Genomic DNA, 24,051 nt, shown 5'->3' on the forward strand with positions numbered 1-24,051 from the left:
CCAATTACCGCTGATCATAACCTTGATGAGCGGCGGCTGCTCACTTTATTTTACTTTTGTGGCCAGGCCCCTGACAGTAGTACCAGCGGTACTACCCTGATGGCAGGCCTGTTTGCTGGGGTACTAGCCAACTACGTCACAGATAACCCAAGTTTCAAGACCATGAAACGTTATGGATTTTTGGCATCCCATGGAATATGGGAACAATAGGTAATTCTATCAGTAAGTATTCTGTCTGTTTCTTGGCTAATACTCCTAATCCAATTCCTTCTTCTAGCAGATTTTTTAAAGATTCTTTACATGCGGTGCTTGGTTTCGCCACAAGTTTGCGATATGTCGATTCATTGTCTAAAATGGTATGAACGTGTCTGGGATATAAACAGGAATCTAGAACAACTCCTGCTCCGTGCACTCCTAAGATTTGGAGGACACAGTTATACGCTGGATATATGGCGAGCACCTCTGTGTTTTCACCTTTAGCCCTTATGTGTATATAGTGAACCTTTTAGATGGTTAATCTTTACCCGCTAAGGTGGAGGGGTTGGTTCCAATGCCTAGTTATGGTGGTGTCTGAGGAAATAAAGGTCCTTTTAGACGTCCCGATACTGACCATTAAAACCAGCGCAAATCGACGATACAGCGTGTCACAAGGAGCAATCATCAGTAATGTATGGGGGAAAACAATCGTTACTACACCAGACCCCGCACTGATCTGCCAGTCCAGCTGCCTCCGGGCACTGGACAACACTGCCGGAAGCAGATGGCTCTGACCACTGCATAGCGGCCGTTCGGCAGAACTGCAGCTCGGCCTCTATTCTTTGACCGGAGCCATCTGCTTCCGGCAGTGTTGTCCGGTGCCCGGAGGCAGCTGGAGTGGTGGATTGGTTCGGGGTCCAGGTGTCGGACACACACCGATCATATACTGATGACCTATCCAGTGGATAGGTCATCAGTTGTCAGAACGTGGAAAACCCCTTTAAAGGGAAGGTGTCACGAAAATTTTTTTGTTTCTAAAGCACTTCTTAAAGGGGATGTGTCGCTAGAATTTTTTTTTATTTTTTTTTAGTTAAACAGTTAGTGTATAAATTATTAAACATTGTTCTAATTTTTTTAATTTTTTCACGAGTCAGGAAATATTATAAATTAGATTCTAATTTATAACATTTCCCAGTGCTGGTCACTAGATGGAGCAATTCCCAAAATTGCAGCATTGGTATGTGGTAAAGCAACCACATTGCTTTATGCTGCAAAATTTGAGAATACACACTCACTCTAGTGAGCTCACAGAATCCCCCCTCCCTTATCCTGGCTAGTAGAGATGAGCGAACCGGGACAACCGAACCCGGTTTTGGTCCGAACATTGTGAAAAGTTCGGTTCGCAGCGAATCCGAACTTCACCGGGTTCGGCTGAACCTGTTTTGACCGAACCCGGCTACATTTTGGCACCTGCCACATGTTAGATGTAAAATGGGGGATTTCAAAATATCACCTGACATCAGGCTACCCCATAATGCCTTGCAAACGGCTCTCCCAGCCAATCGGGAGGCAGCATAGGGGCGGGCTCAAGCCTGCAATAAAAGTCTATGCACGGAGCTCAGCGGCCATTTTAGAGACAGGAGCTGTAGGGATAGCATCTCTGTGCAGTAAGGGAAAGCTTTAGGAATCCAGCAATCGAAGGGGCTCATCCACTACAGCGGGAGTCTACTCTACTCAACAATCAACATCCAAATTGCAATACAAATTCTCCATTTGCCAAGCCAGTGTGTGAATAACCTTTTATAAGGGGCTCATCCCCGTAGCATGGGTTAACATCCAACTTGCAATCCAGGCAGGCAGCTGTAGTACTACAACGCCCAGCATTCCCTGAGTGCACAGTGGCTGATAGAAATTCTCATTCATTGCCATTTGCCAAGCCAGTGTGTGAATAAGCTTTTAGAAGGGGCTCATCCCCGTTGCATGGGTTAACATAACAATCCAACTTGCAATACAGGTAGCCTATGTAGTACTACAACGCCCAGCATTCCCTGAGTGCACCGTGGCTGATAGAAATTCTCATTCATTGCCATTTGCCAAGCCAGTGTGTGAATAAGCTTTTAGAAGGGGCTCATCCCCGTTGCATGGGTTAACATAATAATCCAACTTGCAATACAGGCAGCCTTTGTAGTACTACAACGCCCAGCATTCCCTGAGTGCACAGTTGCTGAGAGAAATTCTCATTCATTGCCATTTGCCAAGCCAATGTGTGAATAAGCTTTTAGAAGGGGCTCATCCCCGTTGCATGGGTTAACATAACAATCCAACTTGCAATACAGGCAGCCTTTGTAGTACTACAACGCCCAGCATTCCCTGAGTGCACCGTGGCTGATAGAAATTCTCATTCATTGCCATTTGCCAAGCCAGTGTGTGAATAAGCTTTTAGAAGGGGCTCATCCCCGTTGCATGGGTTAACATAACAATACAACTTGCAATACAGGCAGCCTTTGTAGTACTACAACGCCCAGCATTCCTTGAGTGCACCGTCCGTGGCTGATAGATATTCTCATTCATTGCCATTTGCCAAGCCAGTGTGTGAATAAGCTTTTAGAAGGGGCACATCCCCGTTGCATGGGTTAACATAACAATCCAACTTGCAATACAGGCAGCCTTTGTAGTACTACAATGACCAGCATTCCCTGAGTGCACCGTGGCTGATAGAAATTCTCATTCATTGCCGTTTGCCAAGCCAGTGTGTGAATAAGCTTTTAGAAGGGGCTCATCCCCGTTACATGGGTTAACATCCAACTTGCAATACAGGCAGCCTTTGTAGTACTACAACGCCCAGCATTCCCTGACTGACCGGTACCTTATGAGTCACTGATTTTCCGCCAGTCCGAATAACAATTTAAAAGGGCCTCATTTCTGTCTAAGGGTTTAATTCAACGTGCTAATTAAGTACAGCCGGTGCCTTTGGTGCTATTATACAAGTCACAGCATACACTGACTGCCACCTATTCACAGTCACTCATTTTCAGCCATATTTTATAAGTGCCTCATTCCTCTAGTAGGGGTAGGGGTTTTGATTAAACTTGCTGCACTCCAGCACAGCAGTGAAATGTCTGGTAAAAAAAAAGTTGTGAAAGGACGGAGTAGAGGAAAAAACACCCATGCCATGTCATCTTCCAGTTCAAATGTTGGATCTGTTGGTGCCAGACCCAGTACCAGCATTTGTGGCACAAGACATGTGCCCAGTTCTACTAGTAGCAGCAGCCATGTGCCTGCTGGTAGTAGTAGCAGTATCAGCAAGCCAGACTTGTCCATCTCCTCCGGTGGGTGGGTTACTTTAGACAATACGGCCATTGTGGACTGGTTGGCTGGCTCGCGGTCATCTCAGCAGGAAGACTCTGATGATCTGGCTTCAAGTCAGGTTTAGTTGGATTACAGATGCTCTACAGTTCCTTGGCACAGTGACAGTAGTAATATGGCTATTTCTAGCGTTTCCATTCCATCATCTATGTCTTCATTCCCCCTTCCTAGCGGGAAGCCATCTTTCCTGAGAGTCCTAAGAGACATCTCCTCGGGTGCGAAGGAAGATACTGAACAACATAGTGATGATGATTTGTTTTTCACGAGTCAGCCAACGGAGTGTGTTGCGGCGGTGGTGGAGGTGGAAGCGGTGTCCGAGACGCATAGCTGTGGTAGTCGGTGGTAGCCGTGGTGGCAGACGCAGTAATGAGGGGGGGCATGGAGCCCGCCATGATGTCACATCACATTCACAACACAGTGACAGAAGTGGCGGGGATGATGAGGAGGGCTATGATGATGTTGTTTTAGACAGGACGTGGGAACCAGGTGACGAGGTGATGACGGCGTCAGAGGAGGAGGGTAGTAGTGGCGGCACTGGCAGTGATAAACAGCCAAGCCGAGGTAGGGGCAGAAGTCAATCTGCAAAACGTTGCAGCGGTAGGATCAGCTCAGGAGCCGGTGACGGCGACACTGATGCTACTGGTGTAGGCTCCCGAAAAAAGCCTGCCAGACAAGGGGCAAGCTCGTGTGGTGGTGGACGTGGTACTACCTCTTTACGGTACTCTGCCGTGTGGCAATTTTTCTGTACCTTCCCGGAGGATGAAAACAGTGCCGTATCTGCAAGCAGAAAATAAGGCGTGGGCAGGGCAGCAATGTAGGAACTACCGCTCTACGTAAACACATGGAGCGGCATCACAAGGCCATGTGGGACAATCGACATGCCCCTCCATCATGTACATCTAATGAAGACACCTCTGCCGCTGCTGCTGCTGCTCCGAGTCCCTGTCATCTAAGTAGTAGCCAGGCCTTATCCACCATGTCGTTGTCATCATCATCATCACTGTCATCTAGTGCTCCTCCTACGTCCCGTCAGTTATCCATTACAGAATCGTTGTCCAATAAGCAACAATATATACCCAGTCATCCACTTGTGATGCGGCTTAATTCACACCTGGCTAAGTTGTTGGTGGTGCAGTCGCTGCCGTACCACCTGGTCGACTCCGCCGGCTTCAAGCAATTGATGGCGTGCGCTCAGCCTAGGTGGCGAATACCTAGCCGCCATTACTTCTCCAAAACAGCTGTCCCTGCCTTGCACAAGTACGTGGAGGAAAAGGTGGGCCAGTCCTTGCAATTATCCGTGTGCAGCAGGGTACATGCCACCGTCGACACGTGGAGCAGCAACTATGGGCAGGGACAGTACATGTCTTTCATGGCCCACTGGGTCAATATTTTGCAGTCCGATGCACCACCGCAGCAATGCCAGGCATTACCACCTCCACGCTTGTATCTTTCTGGTTCAACTCCGGACACCAGGCGCCTACGATCCTCCTCCTCCTACTCCTCCTCCTTGCCCTCCTCAATGGAGGTCTTCCCGTCTCCGTCAGGACACAGCGTATCTTCCACTCCTCCTCCCTCCTCTTTTCATAGGTGCAAGGTGAAGTGCCACAACGCTATCTTACACCTGCTGAGCCTGGGCGAGAAAAGCCACACAGGGCAGGAGCTGCTGCTGTGCATCAAGGAGGAAATCGCACGCTGGCTGTCTCCTCTGAAACTCACACTGGGCAATGTTGTCTCTGATAACGGGAAGAACGTTGTGGCTGCACTGCGTCTAGGTCACCTGACACATGCTCCTTGCATGGCACATCAATCTGGTCATAACACGCTTCTTAAAGTCATATGTTGGTTTGAAGGGTGTGCTGGCCACGTCCAGGAGGGTTTGCGTTCGCTTTAGACGTTCGTATACATTTAAGCACACCCTCCTGGACTTGCAGCGTCAAAACAATCTCCCAGAACATAGCCTGATTTGCGACGTTCCAACACGCTGGAATTCCACCCTGCACATGTTGGACCGTCTGTACGAACAACGGAAAGCCGTGAATGATTTCCTGATGCAGCAGACGGGCAGCGTTTGGAGCCAGTGTAATTTCGAGCTCAGGCACTGGCAGCTGGTTAGAGACGCATGTCGCGTTTTGAGGCCCTTTGAAGAGGCCACACGATTTGTGAGCCGTGACGCTAGCGGAATGAACGATGTTATGCCGCTGATATTCATTATGGAGCAAACGCTCACAGCGATGATTCAGCAAAGGATGGAGGAAGGATTACATCTGGCTATGGATGTTGAGGAGGAGGAGGATGAGGATGAGGAAACAGGACCTGAAGAGGAGCTGGATTTGGAGATGGAATCACAGGAAGGGATAGGGGACGAGGTAGCCGCACAATATGACAGTGATGGTGATGACGAGTCTGACGACGACCTTGATGATGGACAACAATGGCAGTATGGGGCGGAGATGGAACCAACCGGGCCCTCTGAAATGCTGGCCAGGATGGCAAGCTGTATGCTTCGTTACTTGAGCGCTGACTGTCGTATTGTTAGCATGAAGCAAAAAAAAAAGATTAGTACTGGATAGCCACACTTTTAGATCCTCGGTATAAAGCCAGAATGGGGGAGTTTTTTGCGCCTTCCGAGAGGGAGGAAAAATTGGCTTATTATCGAAAGAAGCTATGCAGCCAGCTTGTCACGGCTTTCAAAAGGCAAACACCTGCTGCAAGCATGTGTGACCGGGGGGCCACTCTCCGCTCCCCACTTGACCTGCCTAAGTAGAGTCATGTGTTATTGAACCTTCACTTATCCCTTTCTTTCCCCCCACCCCCACCTTTTAGAAAAGACACGTGACACCGAGGTTGGATGTGAAATGGCCACAGCAGCCGTTTATTAATTTCACAGTTTTTGAAAATGCAATTTAAATCCAAAACATTCGGATACTAATTAGGAATCCAACCAGAGAATTCCTCCTAATAATTCACATGACCCAACATGGGTCAGAATCATAAATAACAATTTAACGTTAACATTAATCCGAGCAGGGGAAGTCCTTGAAGACATTTTAGATATTCCTTTTAAACACTCGAGTTAGCCATCTGCAACACCACCAAGACCTTACCTCCAGCCGTAAACCAGCTCGGAGGCACCGCTCACCTCTGCAGATGGCTCCAACCACCAGAAGACCACTTCAAAGGGATAACACCCGATGAAGTCTTCAACAATGTACCTTTTTTGGGGGACGCATACCCCCGATGCGACCCCCCCACCATTTTGTACTGACCGACCTCAAGGACTCCCCCCGCCACAGCGAAACAGGCCTTGACCACCTTAAGCCTGTGAGTTCCGCCACACCACCACCGCCCTTTCAATTCCCTCTGCTATTGCCAGGCTCCACAGATCAATCCCAACCTCGGTCAGATGAACCCCATCACTCCTCCAGTAGTTCCCCACTCCTGACTCCAAATCCCTGTGCCGCACACAAATGCCCCCATTCTTGGCTACAAAACGGGACACAGCACGGTTAACCTTTATGCGAGCCTTATTGACTCTTTCCACTGACCTAGCCAGCCGCCAATGCTTCCTCGGAACAATGTCCGACCACACTATAACCAACCCGGGATAAGAAACCCACAAGCACAGCATATCGTGCTTGATATCCCGCACTAACTCACGAAAGGGGCGGACCCCCAAATCATTCCCACCCACGTGCAACACCAAGACTTCAGGAACCCTATCCAGCTGGGGGTATGTCTGGAATTCCGCTAACACCCTGCTCCACAACATACCTCTAAATCCCAGCCAATGCAAAACCGCGTCCTGCCGCGGAATGCGCAACTGGCGACCGTCCGGGCGGACGTCCGCCCTCAAAGCCCCCCAATGAACGTAAGAGTGGCCCAACAACCACACAAGACACGGAGGCTGATCTGAAACGGAAAATAAAGTTAGATACCAGCACGCAAACGTTTTTTAACCGCTAACATGACTCATAACAAATGGGGGCGCACATAGGACCTAAATCTGTTGGACTCCCAACGACCGATGCGCCGCACCCCCTCATCATCCAACCCCCAGCGCCCCGCTTCCGTTGCTGCGCCAATCCTGAAGGAATGAGATGAATACGGACCCTCTGCGACACCGACCGCCGCCAAGCATTTCTTAAATACAGCTCCAAATTGAAATCTGGACAAAAATGACCCATCCTCGTGACATAGCAATGGCAACTCGGGAGACCCCCCCCCCCCCCCGTGGCTTAAAAACCTGCATGCAAGCGACCGGGCACATCGCCGACCCCGGGAGGGCGAACAAAACAATCAGCTCTCCTTTTCCCAATTGGTCAGTTTTTGACCGGCGCAACCATACCTCGAGCCGATCCGCATACAGGCTCACCTCCCCCAGTCTCAACCCCCCTACCCGCTTGGTACTAGGTGACACCAGCTCACCAATTCTAAATGCCCCAAAGAACGCTAAAGAAAATGCTAACCGAAACAACTCCACCTCGGACGAAGAACGACAGACCGATACTAATGATACGCCCAAAGAGCTAAGCAGAGAAAACGACACAGGCCTTCTACAATCCGCTTCGACCCTACCTCGGCGCAAACCCTTTAAAGCCTGTCCCACTAAAAATTATTTTGATACATCCCGAAAGCCACGTAACTTAAAACCAAAAGCCACCGCAGACATGAAACAATTAACCTTTGCCAACGAAAACCCCACCTCCCAGGCGTCCCCCAACCAGTACAAAAGTGCCACCAACCTGTCTCTATCCGTGGTGACGTCACCCAACTCTCTTACCCACTCCTCCCGCTGCCTCCAACAAGCAGAATAAGCACTCCACGTTGTGCGCGCCAAAGACCTTTCCACCAACCGAGACCAGATCCCAGAGATGTTCCGGACAAGCCAAACCGAGGCGGTCCGCTCCCGGTGCCAATTGCCGAAACCGGTCCACTGTGAGCGAGAAAGAGCATCAGCGATACAATTCCGTACCCCCGGCACATGCACCGCCACCACCCACGCGTTCAACGACAAGCACACCAACACTAAATGTCACAACAACTGAACCACCGGAGGAGAGGATGCAGTGATGTTATTAATGGCCAGTACCACCCCCATGTTGTCGCAGTAAAAACAAACCTTCTTATCCCTGAGCCTGTCCCCCCAAATGGTCGCCGCAACCACGATAGGGAACAGCTCGAGCAGGGCCAGATTCCGCGTGAGTCCACTGGACACCCAGCTAGGCGGCCATTGACCTGCGCACCACGGCCCTCCCCCGTACGCTCCAAAACCGCCCGCCCCAGCCGCATCCGTAAAAAAAAAAAAATCACTCGTATCCTGCGCTGGAGCCATCCATAGCGAGCGCCCGTTATACTGCCCCAATAAGTCATCCCAGACCTGCAGATCAGCTCGATGCTCCTCCTTGAGCCGCACAAAATGATGTGGCGCACGAACCCCCGCCGTTGCAGCCGCCAAACGTCTACTAAACACCCTCCCCATTGGCATAATCCGGCAAGCGAAATTCAACTTCCCCAGCAAAGACTGAAGCTCGCGCAGCGTAATTTTCTTTAACCTACATGCCCGACGAACCTCCTGACTAAATGCCCCCAACTTATCCGCGGGAAGACGACACTCCATCGCCACCGAATCAATTTCAATTCCCAAAAAGCAAATCGTCGGTACCGGGCCGACGCACAAGAAATCGTCCAAGTAATGTATCAAAGAGTCGACCCCAGCTACTCCCTTCGTCACCCACTCGACGAAGCTACTAAACGCCTTGAAGTATGCGCAAGAAAGGGAACACCCCATCGGAAGACACCTATCCACGTAAAAAGCCCCATTCCAAAAACAACCCAACAGCCGTTGGCTCTCTGGATGAACTGGCAACAACCGGAAAGCCGCCTCGATGTCGGTTTTCGCTAACAGTGCGCCGGAACCCGCAGCACGGACTAACCCCACCGCCTTATCGAATGAGGTATAAACTACAGAGCACAACTCGTGATCAATCCCGTCATTTACCGACGAACCCTTGGGAAACGATAAATGCTGAATCAAGCGAAATTTTTGGGGCTCGCGCTTTGGCACAATACCCAACGGGGACACCACTAAATCTTTTATTGGCGGATCAACAAAAGGCCCCGCCATATGACCCAACGAAACCTCTTTAAACAATTTTTCCGATACGACCTCGGCATGCAAGTAGGCCGACTTAAGATTCCTCCGCGTAAACGGGACCTCATAAGGAGGCGGAGGAATAATAAAACCAACACAAAACCCTTCGAAAATTAACTTGGCCGCTGCCCTATCCGGATACTCATTTAGATAAGGGGCCATCCTTTCCACCCTCACCGGTGACAACCCCTTGACTAGCCGAGGAGGGCTGGTTCCCTGACCTCTTCTTCCGCATACATTTTGCAGCCCCGTGTGATGCACCGTTACACTCTGAACACACGTGCTTGAAATTGCACGTGGCCCCGAACTTACACTGGCCATCGTTGAATTGCCAGCAGAATCCCAACCTTGCCCCTGCACCTGGCCCGGCCTGACTGGACTGGCCTCCCTGGCAAGGACTGCCTAACCGGAGCCGTAACCCTTAACCAAAGAGCAATATCCTTCTGGTCCCACCGAATCGCCGGCCGAACCGCTTTTCGCTGACGGAATTGCTCGTCGTATCTTAGCCACGCCTGCCCCCCGTACGCCCTATGGGCCTCCCCAATGGCATCAAAATAGCAAAACAACGCCGAACAATTTTCCGGCGCCTTTTCCCCTATCACACTGGCTAATATGGCAAACGCCTGCGACCAATTGACGAACGTCTGCGGGATAAGCCTATACCGCCGACGTTCCTCCTCATCCTTCTTACTCTCGTCCCGCTTGCTCTTATCCAAATTGAATTTAGCAAGCGGCAGGAGAGAAAAAATCTCGACATATTCGTCCTTCCAGATACGCTCACGCACCTCCTGCTTTAAATGCGTCCCCAACAGGACCTTCAAAGCAAACGTACACCTCCCCACGAGCGCGATCATCAATACGCACCCTATCGCCATCTTTTTGGGCCTCAGTCTGTACTGACACCGCGACCGCCTCCTTAGCCGCCATCCCAGAACGCGCCTGTAACGATCCAACTTCCCGGGGACCCTCCCAAACTACCGCCGGGGACACCTCCGTAACTACTGGAGCCGCCGCCCTATCTAGACGTCCGACCAGCTCCCACAAGCAACCCACTAAATCCGCTAGACCCGCACCGTCGCGCCCGACCGCGCCGCTACCGGCAGCCAATGCTACGCTTACCGCCCCCCCCACCGACACCCGACATAAAAATCGCTGGATATGGCAAGGACGAAGTTATACACTCACCGGGCTGCCCAGGCGCTGTGTTCCCGTCAGCCGGACCATCCTGACCTCGCCTATAAACGTCCAGTTCGCCTTCTTCCAGATCCTCTCTCGCAGACGACTGGCCATCCCACCGACATCTCCTACACGGGGACGACGACGCGTTGGCAGATGGGCCGGCAACCTGCCGCCCGACAGCTGGGACCCAGACTTCCGACCGGACCTGTTGTCTCGTCGTCGCTGCAGCTCTAGGCGTCCGTCTTGACGATCTCGATGAAGCCTGCCCCCTGGCCGGAACATCACCAGGTGGGGCGGCCATAGATAGTCCTCCAACTCTTGCATCCGATGGGGGAGGGGTGACAGGGAGCCCGGCCTGCGACTCCCTGTTTATCGCCGGACCTCGTCGCGGCTGGGGATTCCTGCCAGGACGCAGGGCCTGGAAAGAGGCGGCCCTCCCAGCTGCCTGGCCTGCAGCGTCCTTTGTAGGGCTCCCCCTGCGACGCCGTGTCCGCGGGACCACCTCAGGGCTGAGGCGTTCTGGAGGGCGGGATCGCCAGGAGCGACGGGGAGACCCGGCCTGAGCCACCGTCGCCCCTGGAGACGCTCTCTGCCTCCTCTGAGCAGGAGCGGGTGTTGCCGACTCCACCCCCCGCCGCCATATTACTAATAGGGAGGGGGCCGGGGGAGGGGAGCCTGTCCCCATGTGCAACAGACCTCGGGTGCCGGGCCTGACGTGGCGATGCTTCGGCCTCCGGGATCCTGGTAAGTGCCGCCACGGTCTCCTCCAACCAGCCGGGACCGTGGTGAACAGCTGCAGCATGCAGCCGCTCGAGTATGTCGGCATCCGACATTACAGGGCACAGACCGGAACAACGCAGGGAGCTTAAGAATTTTTGTGTTACTCCTCCCGCTGCTTCCGGCTCAATGCCGAAAGCAGCGGGAAGATCAGTAATGGCCCCTAACTCCTCCCTGCCTCCCATCCACCTCCCCCTACCTCTCCCTCACAGTTAACTCTTTCCCTACTAGGTCCCGTCATGGAGGCTTCCCTCTGAAGCCCTGCAGGCTGCGTCCAGCCTCTTCTGTCTCATCGTTCCACCGCCTCTGGCAGAGCTACCTCTGCAATAGGCAGCGGCAGAAGCAGCAGAAGCCAATTCAGTTTGGAAAATATGATGACAACATTTTTACATCCAATACCCCGACCTGACACACATCGTAGTCAGCAAAGGGATGTTCACCATCACCAGCACCTAAACAACCAGGTTCACTCATACCTAGACTGTGCCCTTTCTCCGTCAGAAATCCTGATCCCAGACCCCATGGACTTCTGTGTCAGCAGATTGGATCATTGGCAAGAACTGGCCCAGTTTGCCATGGGTGTACTGTCTTGCCCACCCTCCAGTGTAGTGTCAGAGAGGGTATTCAGCGCGGCAGGGGGCTTCGTCACCCCTAAGCGAACAAGATTGTCCGCCAACAGCTTGGAAAATCCCACGTTTCTGAAAATGAATCAAGCGTGGATCGGTGAGGATTTTAAAACTCCTGTGCCTGATGCCACTGATTAGATCTGACACTGCCGCCTGCTACTACGGGATTCTGTCCTGTCCACTCTTTTTTTAATGTGCCGCTGTTGGTGCTGCTACTACTTCTACCACCAATCCACCTCAAGTGCCGTCTGCTACAAGCAGGCCTGCCCCACCACAGGGCTTTGTCCTGTGACTGTCCAGTGTCTTTTAATGTTCTGCTACTACTACCACCACCCTTGCTGTCCGTTGGCTACCTCTACTACCACCAATACACCTCCACTGCCGTTTGCTACAAGCAGGCCTGCCCCACCACAGAAGAAATACAGGAGGAAAAAACGGGATACACGGCGCTGCTTAAGGTAAATGATTTAATAACGATAATTGCTACGCGTTTCGATACCGGACCGGCATCTTCATCAGGCATATCAAGGGGATAGTACAAAAAGACACATATATATACACAAATGTACAAAATTGAAAGCAAGTTCATTGGGCCAGTTCAGACCAGCCTCCTGGCCAGAAAAACCGCCAAAAACAGCAGGTCAAAGTTCAGCAATGTCAAAAAATAAAAAACATAGTAAACTGTAAAAATGGGGTGAATAAAGTCACAAATGGGTTGCTAACAGATAATAATTGATATTAAAGGCCACATTTAATACAGTTAATAAATAAACATAATGATCCGTTCAGTCAAAGAACCACAGGGAATTGCGGCACTCAATACAAACGTTATGTTGTTCATACAAGTGTTTTATATGCAGTATGTGGAAGGGATAGATGATGTGGAGTTGTCAAGGGGATGGTGAGAAAGTATGTTGTCAAAATAATGTACGAGATCTTAATACAGCGCATAGTAGCGCGTTGTCATGGTAACCTGTAAACACAGACATACCGGAAGAGAAGGGAAACTATGTTGGAACGCATAGTGAAGCGCAAAGCGCGCAGGGGGGAAGTTTTACAAAAAGGCTAATGAGCCGGTCTTCGTTTTTAATCAGTCATAAATGGCAAAATAGAAGCAGCAGGGTATGTGTTTATTATAAGTGTAACAAAACTACTATAAAGACTATGTCAAATAGTAAGGTATTGTAAATAAAGTGGTCATGACGAACACTAACAGCTACAGTGGCCGAACAGGTTCAATGCAGGGAAATATACCATGAGTCAAATGGGCAGCTTGCAGGAGCATATCGCATAATTATATCATAATTAAAGCTATTAGACAAAAATGCAATTGTATATGCAGTATAAATGTATAACAAATAAAAATTATATAATAAAAATAACACTTAGTTGTGAGGATATATGTATACCCTCAGCATCGGACAGATCTGGAAATATTAGTAAATATAAATAACTAGATGTAGACATTAAAATATAATATATCAATGAAATTGAAATTAGTGCATAAACATTAATAAAATTAGATTAGTATAGACATTAAAATGCAACGTATCAATAAAATTAATAAATAAAATTAATACATTATAATAAATGAAATTAAATTAAATGGTTGAAACTGTAATGAGGAGTATTGACATTAGTCCAACGCGGACTCTGCAATGTCATTAAGGCCATTGGGGTATAAGGTCACCAGTTTATATATCCAAAAATTTTCTCTTTGCTTTAATCTAATAAATCTATTAGATATATCAAGGGGTATTTTTTCAATGGGAGTCACAGTGATAGAGTCAAAATTGCACTTATGTTCAGTAGCACAGTGACGGGACACGCTATGTTTTTCAAACCCTGTCCTAACATTGAATCTATGTTTGTTAACCCTACATCTAAGGGTTTGGGTGGTACGACCCACATATTGTCGATCGCACGTGCATTGTAACAGGTAGATGACGTAGTCACTACCACAGTTGAGAAAACTTTTTATCGGAAAACTTTCATTCGTAATCATGGAAGTGAAGTGCATTTTTTTATTTGCAATATTTAGACAACAAAGACATCTAGATTTGCCACAACGATACGACCCATTAATAATTAATGATGTTTTTGGAGGGTCTTGAGTAATTTTATGCAGTTTGCTCGGCGCTATCATATTTCTTAGCATTTTTGCCCTTCTATATGTGATCTTAGGCCTGATGGGAAGGATACTTTTCATGAATTGGTCATTTTTTAGAATGTGCCAATGCTTCAGAAGTATAGCATTAATTAGTTTACTCCCTTTATTAAAAGTAGTGATAAAATTACAGTTAAAATCGGTCGGTTTCACAGCAGCTTGCGCTTTGGGGTTGATACACTCAGATTGCGTTAACGCCTTTGCTCTAGACTCTGCTCCCTTAATCAAACTAGTTGGAAAGTTTTTTTGTTTAAATCTTTTTTTCTAAATATTACATTCAATGGAGAAATCTTTATCGCTAGTACAATTTTTTCTTATTCGTTTGAATTGGCCAAAAGGTACATTCTTAAGCCATGGACGATAATGTGCACTTTTAAAATTTAGATAGCTGTTAACGTCAACTCCTTTAAAATGTGTCTTGGTACTTAAAAAGCGGCCATTTTTTTCAATTGTTAAGTCTAAAAAGTCTATTCGTTCAACGGATGATGTATGCGTGAATGAAATACCAAAATTGTTGTTATTAAGGTGGCTAACCCAATCAAAAATTACAGTTGCATCTCCTTTAATGATGAAAAAAAGGTCATCTATATAGCGTTTGTAAAAAATAATATTATCCTTAAAATTATGGTCACCGTATATATAAAAGTCTTCAAAGGCCCCCATGTACAGGTTAGCGTACGACGGGGCAAATCTTGACCCTATCGCACAGCCCTTTACCTGTCTATAAAATTTGCCCTCAAAAGTAAACACATTGCGTTTAAGTATAAAATCAATACAGTCCATCAGAAAATTGATCTGATTATTCGGGAAAAGAGGGTTAGAGGTTAAATAGGTTAGAGACGCTTGCATGCCAAGATCATGTGGGATATTCGTATAAAGCGATGTCACATCTACAGTTAAAAACCATCCGTAAAATCGTGGGCGGTTTGTAATTTGTACAGTTCTCTAATTAGATGGGTAGAATCTACCACCACAGGGCTTTGTCCTGTGACTGTCCAGTCTCTTTTAATGTGCTGCTACTACTACTACCACCACCCTTGCTGTTAGTTGGCTACCTCTACTACCACCAATACACCTCCACTGCCGTCTGCTACAAGCAGGCCTGAGGCCAGCCCCACCACAGGGCTTTGTCCTGTGACTGTCCAGTCTGTTTTAATGTGCTGCAAATACTACTACTACCACCACCCTTGCTGTCCGTTGGCTACCTCTACTACCACCAATACACCTCCACTGCCGTCTGCTACAAGCAGGCCTGCCCCACCACAGGGCTTTGTCCTGTGACTGTCCAGTGTCTTTTAATGAGCTGCTACTACTACTACCACCACCCGTGCTGTCCGTTGGCTACCTCTACTACCACCAATACACCTCCACTGCCGTCTGCTACTAGCAGGCCTGAGGCCTGCCCCACCACAGGGCTTTGTCCTGTGACTGTCCAGTGTCTTTTAATGTGCTGCTACTACTACTACTAGCACCACCCGTGCTGTCCGTTGGCTACCTCTACTACCACCAATACACCTCCACTGCCATCTGCTACAAGCAGGCCTGAGGCCTGCCCCACCACAGGGCTTTATCCTGTGACTGTCCAGTCTCTTTTAATGTGCTGCTGCTACTACTACTACTACTACCACCACCCGTGCTGTCCGTTGGCTACCTCTACTACCACCAATACACCTCCACTGCCGTCTGCTACAAGCAGGCCTGGAGGGCTTGTGAAAAGCCATTGCTTGTTGCTTTTACATCGATGTATGGATGAACCCCGGCAGGCATCTGCCAATAAAAAGAGTAAATTTTTGGAGGGCTTGTGAAAAGCCATTGCTTGTTGCTTTTACATCCATGTATGGATGAACCCCAGCAGGCATCTGCCACCATAAAGGGTACATTTTTTGAGGGCTTGTCAAAAGCCATTGCTTCTTCTTTTACCACCTTATTTGTATGAACCCTGGCAGGCATCTGCCGCCAAAAATGGTTAATTTTTGTATCTTTTTTAACAATGCATTAAGCACACAACATGCACAAGTGCAGTGGTTTCTGTTAGTTATCACCGTGTCCCATCCGTTTTCCTATAGCCATACATGTTGGCGTAATTTTGACACTAACTTTGCCTTAAAGGCAGCTCAAAAGTACTTGGATACACTCATGGGTGACCTAAGAGTGTTATACAGGGCTTCTAGGGCTTTTAAACAGTGTTATACGCGGTTTTTAGGGGCTTTCTTGAATTACAGGTTCGGTCAGAACTAGTTCGGTCCGAATCGAACTTTTTCATGAAATTCGGCGAAACAGCCGAACTGAACTTTTCATAAGTTCGCTCATCTCTACTGGCTAGTGCCAGGAGAAAGGAGGGGATTGAATGGTCAAACCTCCTACATTGTGTGTCGCCATTTTTTGAGCTAACACACAGTGTAGTAGGTTTACATACAGTAGTAATCACACACTAAAACATGTACATACACAGACCTAACTTACCTGTTCCTGCCGCCGCCGCTCCCTCCGGTCCGTCCGCTCCGTCTGCTCCCTCCGCTCCAAGTGCTTGCTTCAGAACACAAGTCCGGAAGCCGCGACCGGAAGTAGTAATCTTATTGTCCGACCGCGGCTTCCGGTCCACAAGAAAATGGCGCCGGATGTCGCTCGGCCGAAGACCTTCAATTTGGACTGTGTGGGAGTGGCGCATGCGCCGTTCCCACACAGACGGCGTATAGCATAGTGGATGGAACGGGTCCCGTTCGGATTCACTATGGGGCTGTATGTGCCGTATTCCATGTCTGTATGTGTCGTTAATCGACAAATACAGAGATGGAAAAAAAAATCGCAGCCCCCATAGACAAGAAAAAGTTAAAAAATAAAAAAAAGTAAAACACAAACACACAAATAAATAAAACATTTTTTAATAAAACACTAAAAGCAAATTGATATAAAAACATTTTTTTTGCGACACTCGTCCTTTAAGGACCAATGATGGGCAGATAAAATAAAGCAGCTGCAGCCTAGCATCCCCAGGGTGGGAAGGGCCACGTTTTTTGACCCTTCCCAGCCTCATAATACCAGCCTGCGGCCTAACCGTCGTTTCAGATGGTCAGGCACTGAATTGTACTCGACTCTTTCTGGTATCCCTGGCGGCAGTGGGAATTGGGGTAATAATAGGCGTTAGTGATAGCCTTGTTACTGGCTAATGCTAAGCCCCAGCCTAGTAATTGAATGCTGTCAATCAGACAGCAGCCATTACTAAGGCCATAATAAAGTATTAAAAAAAACAGCCATAAGAATTTTTTTTTATTGAAATGAAAACTCCCCCATGCAACCCTCTTTCACAATTTTTTTTATTTTTTTTAAAAGTAGATCATTGAAGTAGTCCAATGAATCTACGACGTAGTCCAAACGGTCCAGTGGAACCTACCAAAAAAAAGTTAGCAGTATAACATTTAAAAGAACTTACATTTGCCACAATTTGCCCTGATCCTCCTTTTGCTGCGTTGTTGATCTATGATACTAAAGTAACACAGTAAGTAGAATTCTTAAAATCTTTTCTATACCTCAAACAGCACTTTAGCAAATAAACAACAAATGTTTTCCTATTTAACCCCTTAATGACCGGGCCATTTTGCACGTTAATGACCAAGGATTATTTTTTGCTTTTTCATGGTTGCATTCCAAGAGTCGTAACTGTTTTTGTATTCCATCTATATAGCCGTATAAGGGCTTGTTTTTTGCGGGACGAGTTGTATTTTGTAATTGTACCATTTTTAGATGCTTATAATATATCGATTAACTTTTATTAACTTTATTTTAGGAGAGAATTGAAAATAAGCAGCTATTCCAGCATTGATTTTCACGTTACAAATTTACGCCGTTTACTATGCAGCGTAAATAACATGTTCACTTTATTCTATGGGTCGGCACGATTACGGGGATATCAAATATGTAAGTGTTTTATATGTTTTCCTACGTTTGCACAATAAAAAGCCTTTTAGAAAAAAATTACTTGTTTTTGCATTGCCGCATTCCAAGAACCGTAACATTTTTATTTTTCCGTCAATGTGGCCGTATGGGGGCTTGATTTTTGCGGGCCAATGTGTAGTTTTCATTAGTACTATTTTGGGGTACATAGGACTTATAGATTAATTTTTATTTATTTTTTTATGGGGGAATGGGAGAAAAGAGAGAATTTTGCCGTTGTTATTTGCGTTTTTTTGGACGCCGTTCATCCGGCGGTTTAATTAATGTGTTCATTTTATTTTTCAAGTCGTTATGATTGCGGGGATACAATATATGTGTATGTGTGATTTGTTTTGACACTTTTACTAAATAAAACCACTTTTTGGGTTTTATTTGATTTTCACTGTAATTATTATTATTTTTTTTCACCAACTTTATACTGATTTACATTTTTTTTTTGTACCACCAGGGGACTTCCCTATGCGATCTGCTGATCGCATATATAATGCTTTGATATACTTAGTACACCAAAGCATTATTGCCTGTCAGTGTAAAACTGACAGGCAATATGTTAGGTCATGCCTCAGGCAGATGCTGAAGGCAGACCTGGGGGTCTTTGTTAGACCCCCCGCTGCCATGGAAACCCGACGGCGACCCGCGATTTGTTTGCGGGGGCGCCGATGGGATGACAGAGGGAGCTCCCTCCCTCTGTCAAACACATTAGATGCCGCTGTCACTATTGACAGCGGCATTTAATGGGTTAAGCTGCCGGAATCGAAGCGCGCTCGGATTAACAGCCGTGCTCCTGCCGCTGATCGCGTGGGTACAGTCTCAGTACCCGCGCCATCACAGGACGGATATATCCGTCCTCCTGCGTGAACTAGCAGCTGCAGAGGGCGGATATATCCGTCCTTCGGCGTTAAGAGGTTAAAAAAAATTAAATGCTGCGTGTTTGTTGTGTAAAGCTAGTAATGAGAAAATTCTGATAAATGAGGGGGGGGCGTCTTTTTATAGTTCGCCTCAGGCAGCAGAGGGGCTTGGTTCACCCCTGCTCATAGTTCTGGGTGGTCATGCACCAGGCTGATCAATTTCTCCACATCCATCTTGCTGGGAACTTTGGCACGCCCTGCCGTTGCTTGGCAACGGATCCGTCAAAAACTTACCCATAGGCTTCAATGGCCGTCTAAAGAGTTATTCCCAACTGGTGAGGCGCCCATTGGCCACAGATTCCAAATGGAAACTAGCAGACAGGGGGCAACGGCCTCCTGTTCACTAGTTCCAGCCTGGAATCTGCAGCCAGTGGCAGCCCCACTTCAGTGTGTGAACTACGGCATTAGGAATTTTCTCATTAGAAAGGAAATAAATTTCTTGTTTTCAATAATTTTCATTCAAGCATTGACTTCTCACTTCTGTTCAGAAACAGAACCATTATCAAGTCATTTCAGTTGTATTATAGTCAGTTCCGTCATTAATTCTGGCCTATTAGGCATCACCCGGCAGTAACAGGATCCCAGCATCATTATTCTTCATTGTTGTTCATACTTAGATGGCCAGTGGAATTATTAGACCTGACATTCCCCAATATAAAGATAAATGATATTAAGGTGTACCTTTTGTACCATTTGTGACCTGCTTAAAAACCTTTTAGGATATGAATCTCAGTGTAAAAAATTCAAGAATCTAGTCTACAATAAAAAACAATGAGTGCTCTATACTTTTTATTAGCTTCAGTCACTTGCAGGCTGCACACCCATTCATTTCAATATAAAACAGAGTAGACTTTTATTTTTTGATGTGTCATTACATCTGTATATTATATGTGGAGTTGTCATTATACACCGTCTCTATGATCTGATGACGGGCATATTCCCCAAACTGCACCACCATGCTGCCCATACACTGACTGTATAGTCTGTCTCGCCAGCTAAGTCCTTGGTCTCCGTCATCTAATGTTGACGGATAACTGGCATCGCTGGACTCCACCGGCCGGTGAGTCCGCACCTTGTTCACACTCCTCGATGTAGGCCTGAGGCTCGTTCGCAAGTCAGACTGCTAGCTCTGCCCCCTAGATGTTAATATTGATGTTCAGGTCTTGACAGCTGATATTGATGTCCACAACCATTGGATCGTACATGGGGAAGTGATCTACAACCTTGATGTCTCTGTCCTCAGCGGTTCATTGCTGATAAATGCATTTTATTTGTTGGCACTGCCGATGTAAAACCACTTGGTGGCCAGGATGGAGATGGCTCTTTCAGTGGCTTTTCTGATATTACATGAGAAGCCTTCGCAGTGCAGTGTGGCCAGAGCTAGGCTGAGACTATATAAGTCCAGGTCTTACATGATCATGGTTGATGGCATCTTTAAGAAATTCAACATGTCTGACTACAGCCTCCTTGTCCTCTGAGTTGACCAGATAGCTTGGGATCTGGAGGTGCACGGTCTTCATCAATTTTGGGTGGTTATGAGCCAGACAGCTGTAGATGGATTTCAGGTCATTGATGTTTGGAGAGATTTCCGTCCGGAAAAATCCCCGAATGTTGGCTCCTTTGATGTAGGAGAGGCAGCTCTGCAGAGATGAAGTACTGGCTGCTACTATCTCCTGGTTGTCACTATGTAATTTCAGGAGTAAAGTTGGTATACAGCTCCTGACTTTGTCTGTAAAATATCCAAATAGCGGAAGGCGGCAGCTCTCTGTCAGATCCCTTAACAGGTTTATGGCCGCAATCTGGACTTCTCCATCCGGATAGTCCATATGCTCCCGGGATATTTTAATGAATTGTCTACTGAGGACAGAAAGCTTCAGGCGTCTGATAATGGAGGACAGCGCCCTCAGTGCCGCCATGATGATCTTGATGCTGCTGGTTTTTGATAGTCTAAACTCCATGTGGGCAATGATCTTATTCTTGTAGCTCTCCACCAGTCTTGTAGCTCCGGTGGTGGCATTCCCCAGTGCCTCCATGGCGATGCTGCACAAGATGTTATCGTCCTCTTCTATGATCTTCAGCAGATGTTGGATTGCGCACTCTTGGTATTTCTGCTTTATAAGTCTTGGATGCTTCAAAGCCTCATTGAAGAACATAGCTGCTGTCATTTTGGCCTTTGGGTCCGCATTCTTCAGGGCATTGAGCAGAAACTGAAGGAAATCTTTTGTTATTTTCCTGCCAGATACCAGAGATGTCACAAGCATGTTCATCCCAATACGCTGCTTCTCTGTATCTTCCAGTTCCTTATTCTCCGCCGCAACTTGCTCCCTGTACTTTTCTAGGAGCTCGGCGTGAGGAAGGGTCTGTAACTCGTCATTGACTGGCTCGGTCGGCTGGTTCTCCGATGATTCGGGTACAGTAAAGAATTCCAGGGCAACTTTGGTGGAGTCTTGAAGCTCAGCATGGACATCAGGCAACCAGGTGGAAATGTTGGCCTTCATGTTGCTTATGGCCTTCATAAGTTGCACTTTGCAGCTGCCACCCTTCACAATATATTCTTGGATGCTGCCGCATAAACGTCTTATAGCATAGCACAACGTCTCCTTAGATAGTTGGTCAGGAGCATTTTTGACCACTTGGCCCAGCACTGGCAGCATGTCCAAGATGTGTGGCATGATGACTGTAGCACACAGAGATGTCACTTCTGTCAAAGTGTCGACAATGGCAGCATTGAAATCCTCATAAACGATGTTGTATCTCAGTTCCCCGACCACCGCTTCAAGATGGAGGATGCTCAGCCAGACAATAACCTTCTTAGTCATGGCGTAGGAATAGTATTGTCCCTTCATGTACTCCACCTTCAAGTGCTCACATAGCACATTGATTATATATTCCTTCAGGTAGTGTGCCGCATCTCTTCTGTACTGAATGACTCTGATGAAGAAGCGGCACATGGCGGCGTTGTATTGAGATGGTAACAGGCTACTCAGGATGGCTTTCTGAAACACATCCGTATAAGTGAAGAGATCTTCAGCCACCTTCTCCTGGATGAAATAAGGGACACAGGCTCCTAAGACGTCTTCTTCCACCAAATTCCAGGTGTCCAAAGCATTTCTGAGCTCTTGATTTGTGTCCACACAGAATGTCTGATGTTTTCTATTCATGATCTTCATATCCACAAATCTGCTGAGGCGAGAAATTATTGTGTGGTTACTTGTTTCTAAATCATCTTCCAAAAAGAAAATAGATTCTAGACTTCTCTGTCCTCAATTATCAGCCCCCTCCCCAATAAACATGTGATAACTGCATTAAGAGCGCCCTCCCAAGGCAGAGACAGGACAGTGCAGCCAGAGGAGACAGCGGCACTCCTCTACACTGCGCCCTCTGGTGGTGTAAGAATTTAAAGGTTTCAGAAAATGAAAGCCACATATAAGATTATATGTAATATTATATAGGGTATTTTATTTGGGTAAATCAAAGATGGGTATAGTTGCGTTTCTTAATGAAATTCGTCTCATCCGTTTGCAAGATTCCTATTGTTTACCCTGATTCTCACAATAAATGACCCCGACGTTCACAGGTATCTCTTACAGGTGCTAACCAGTAGTGTGAACCCAGTCTTACCCATGGAGAAACTCAGGATGTCATAAATGCTAAAGGTGGTTGATAAGTGGCACCAGTATTCTATATCCGCATGTTACATGAGGGGGGAAGTTCTTTTTATCAGGAAGGTCACACTATTGGTCTCTAAGAGGGGCAGACAAGGGGGCATAAAAGACCCAAGCATGACATGAGGGCAGCCACTTGGGAGGCCACTTGAGGAGGGACATACTGGAAAGGAGACTTCCTGGAGTGTGGGGAGACCATGGATGGTAACTATAACCTGCCATGTAATTGTTGATGATAAGGAAAAAGTGTCTCTGTAAAGTTCCTTGTTTATGGCTGTCGCTATGTACAAATCTCCATAGAAGTCTCAGAATAACTAACAGTCATTTCACTCATTATACAATATACATTTTCATACACTCAATCTTGTATTTCATTTATTGCGCCTGACCTTAGAATCTAACCCAGTAAGAGGGTGAAAGAGAAACATTCTTACAGGGGCAGCACATGGAACTCGCTGCAATACTTCACAAGAAACATTCTACATGTTCTCTTCTTACCTCTGAATCGTGGATCTGAAGCTTCTGGATAAAGCAAGATTTCTAGAAGTCACAGGACTCAAGAAAAAGTCAAGTGAGAGCGACGTACCAAAAAGCAAGAAACTATTGGTCTATAGCGGCTCAACGGAATGTGACTGATCTGCAGCTCTTATAGAGAAGATGAATTATGACATCACTGATGACCTCACACTTACCTTACATTCTAACACACATCAAATCAACATCACATCAAATCACACATTTCAATATCCAGTGATTATAAATATCATAATGCTCAACAATTTATCTGCACAATTTACATCAGGCAACATATATCTCCCCAATCCCATCCCCCTCCCACCCCAAAGATCATTAAGTACCATAAAATTATAACCTTTTTATGATAAAATAATAATTATACCTTCCTATAAAACACCAATCAATTCCATATCCCCAATATTTCCTCCCACTTTTTTATACAATTTTTCTTGTCTGCTCTTATTTTCTCATATTCTTTAATTGTCTTAACCAACTTCAACCAATCCATAACTATTGGGGATTTACCAGCCATCCAATTTCTTGCAATTATTACTTTTGTGTAAAAGAGAACATTAACCCCTTTGTGCACCGTGACGTGCTATTACATCCGGGTGCGAGTGGTGATGTTTGGAGTGCGCTCCATATGCTGCGTGTGTCGGCTGTGTTTTACAGTGGACACCCGGGACTAACAGTCGGGAGCAGTGATCCTGCTGTTCCTAGCTGTTTAACCCCTCAAATGCTGCAGTCAATCGCGAGCATCTGAGGCATT

This window comes from Rhinoderma darwinii, unplaced genomic scaffold (assembly GCF_050947455.1).
Source record: "Rhinoderma darwinii isolate aRhiDar2 unplaced genomic scaffold, aRhiDar2.hap1 Scaffold_93, whole genome shotgun sequence".
In the NCBI taxonomy this organism is placed as follows: domain Eukaryota; kingdom Metazoa; phylum Chordata; class Amphibia; order Anura; family Rhinodermatidae; genus Rhinoderma; species Rhinoderma darwinii.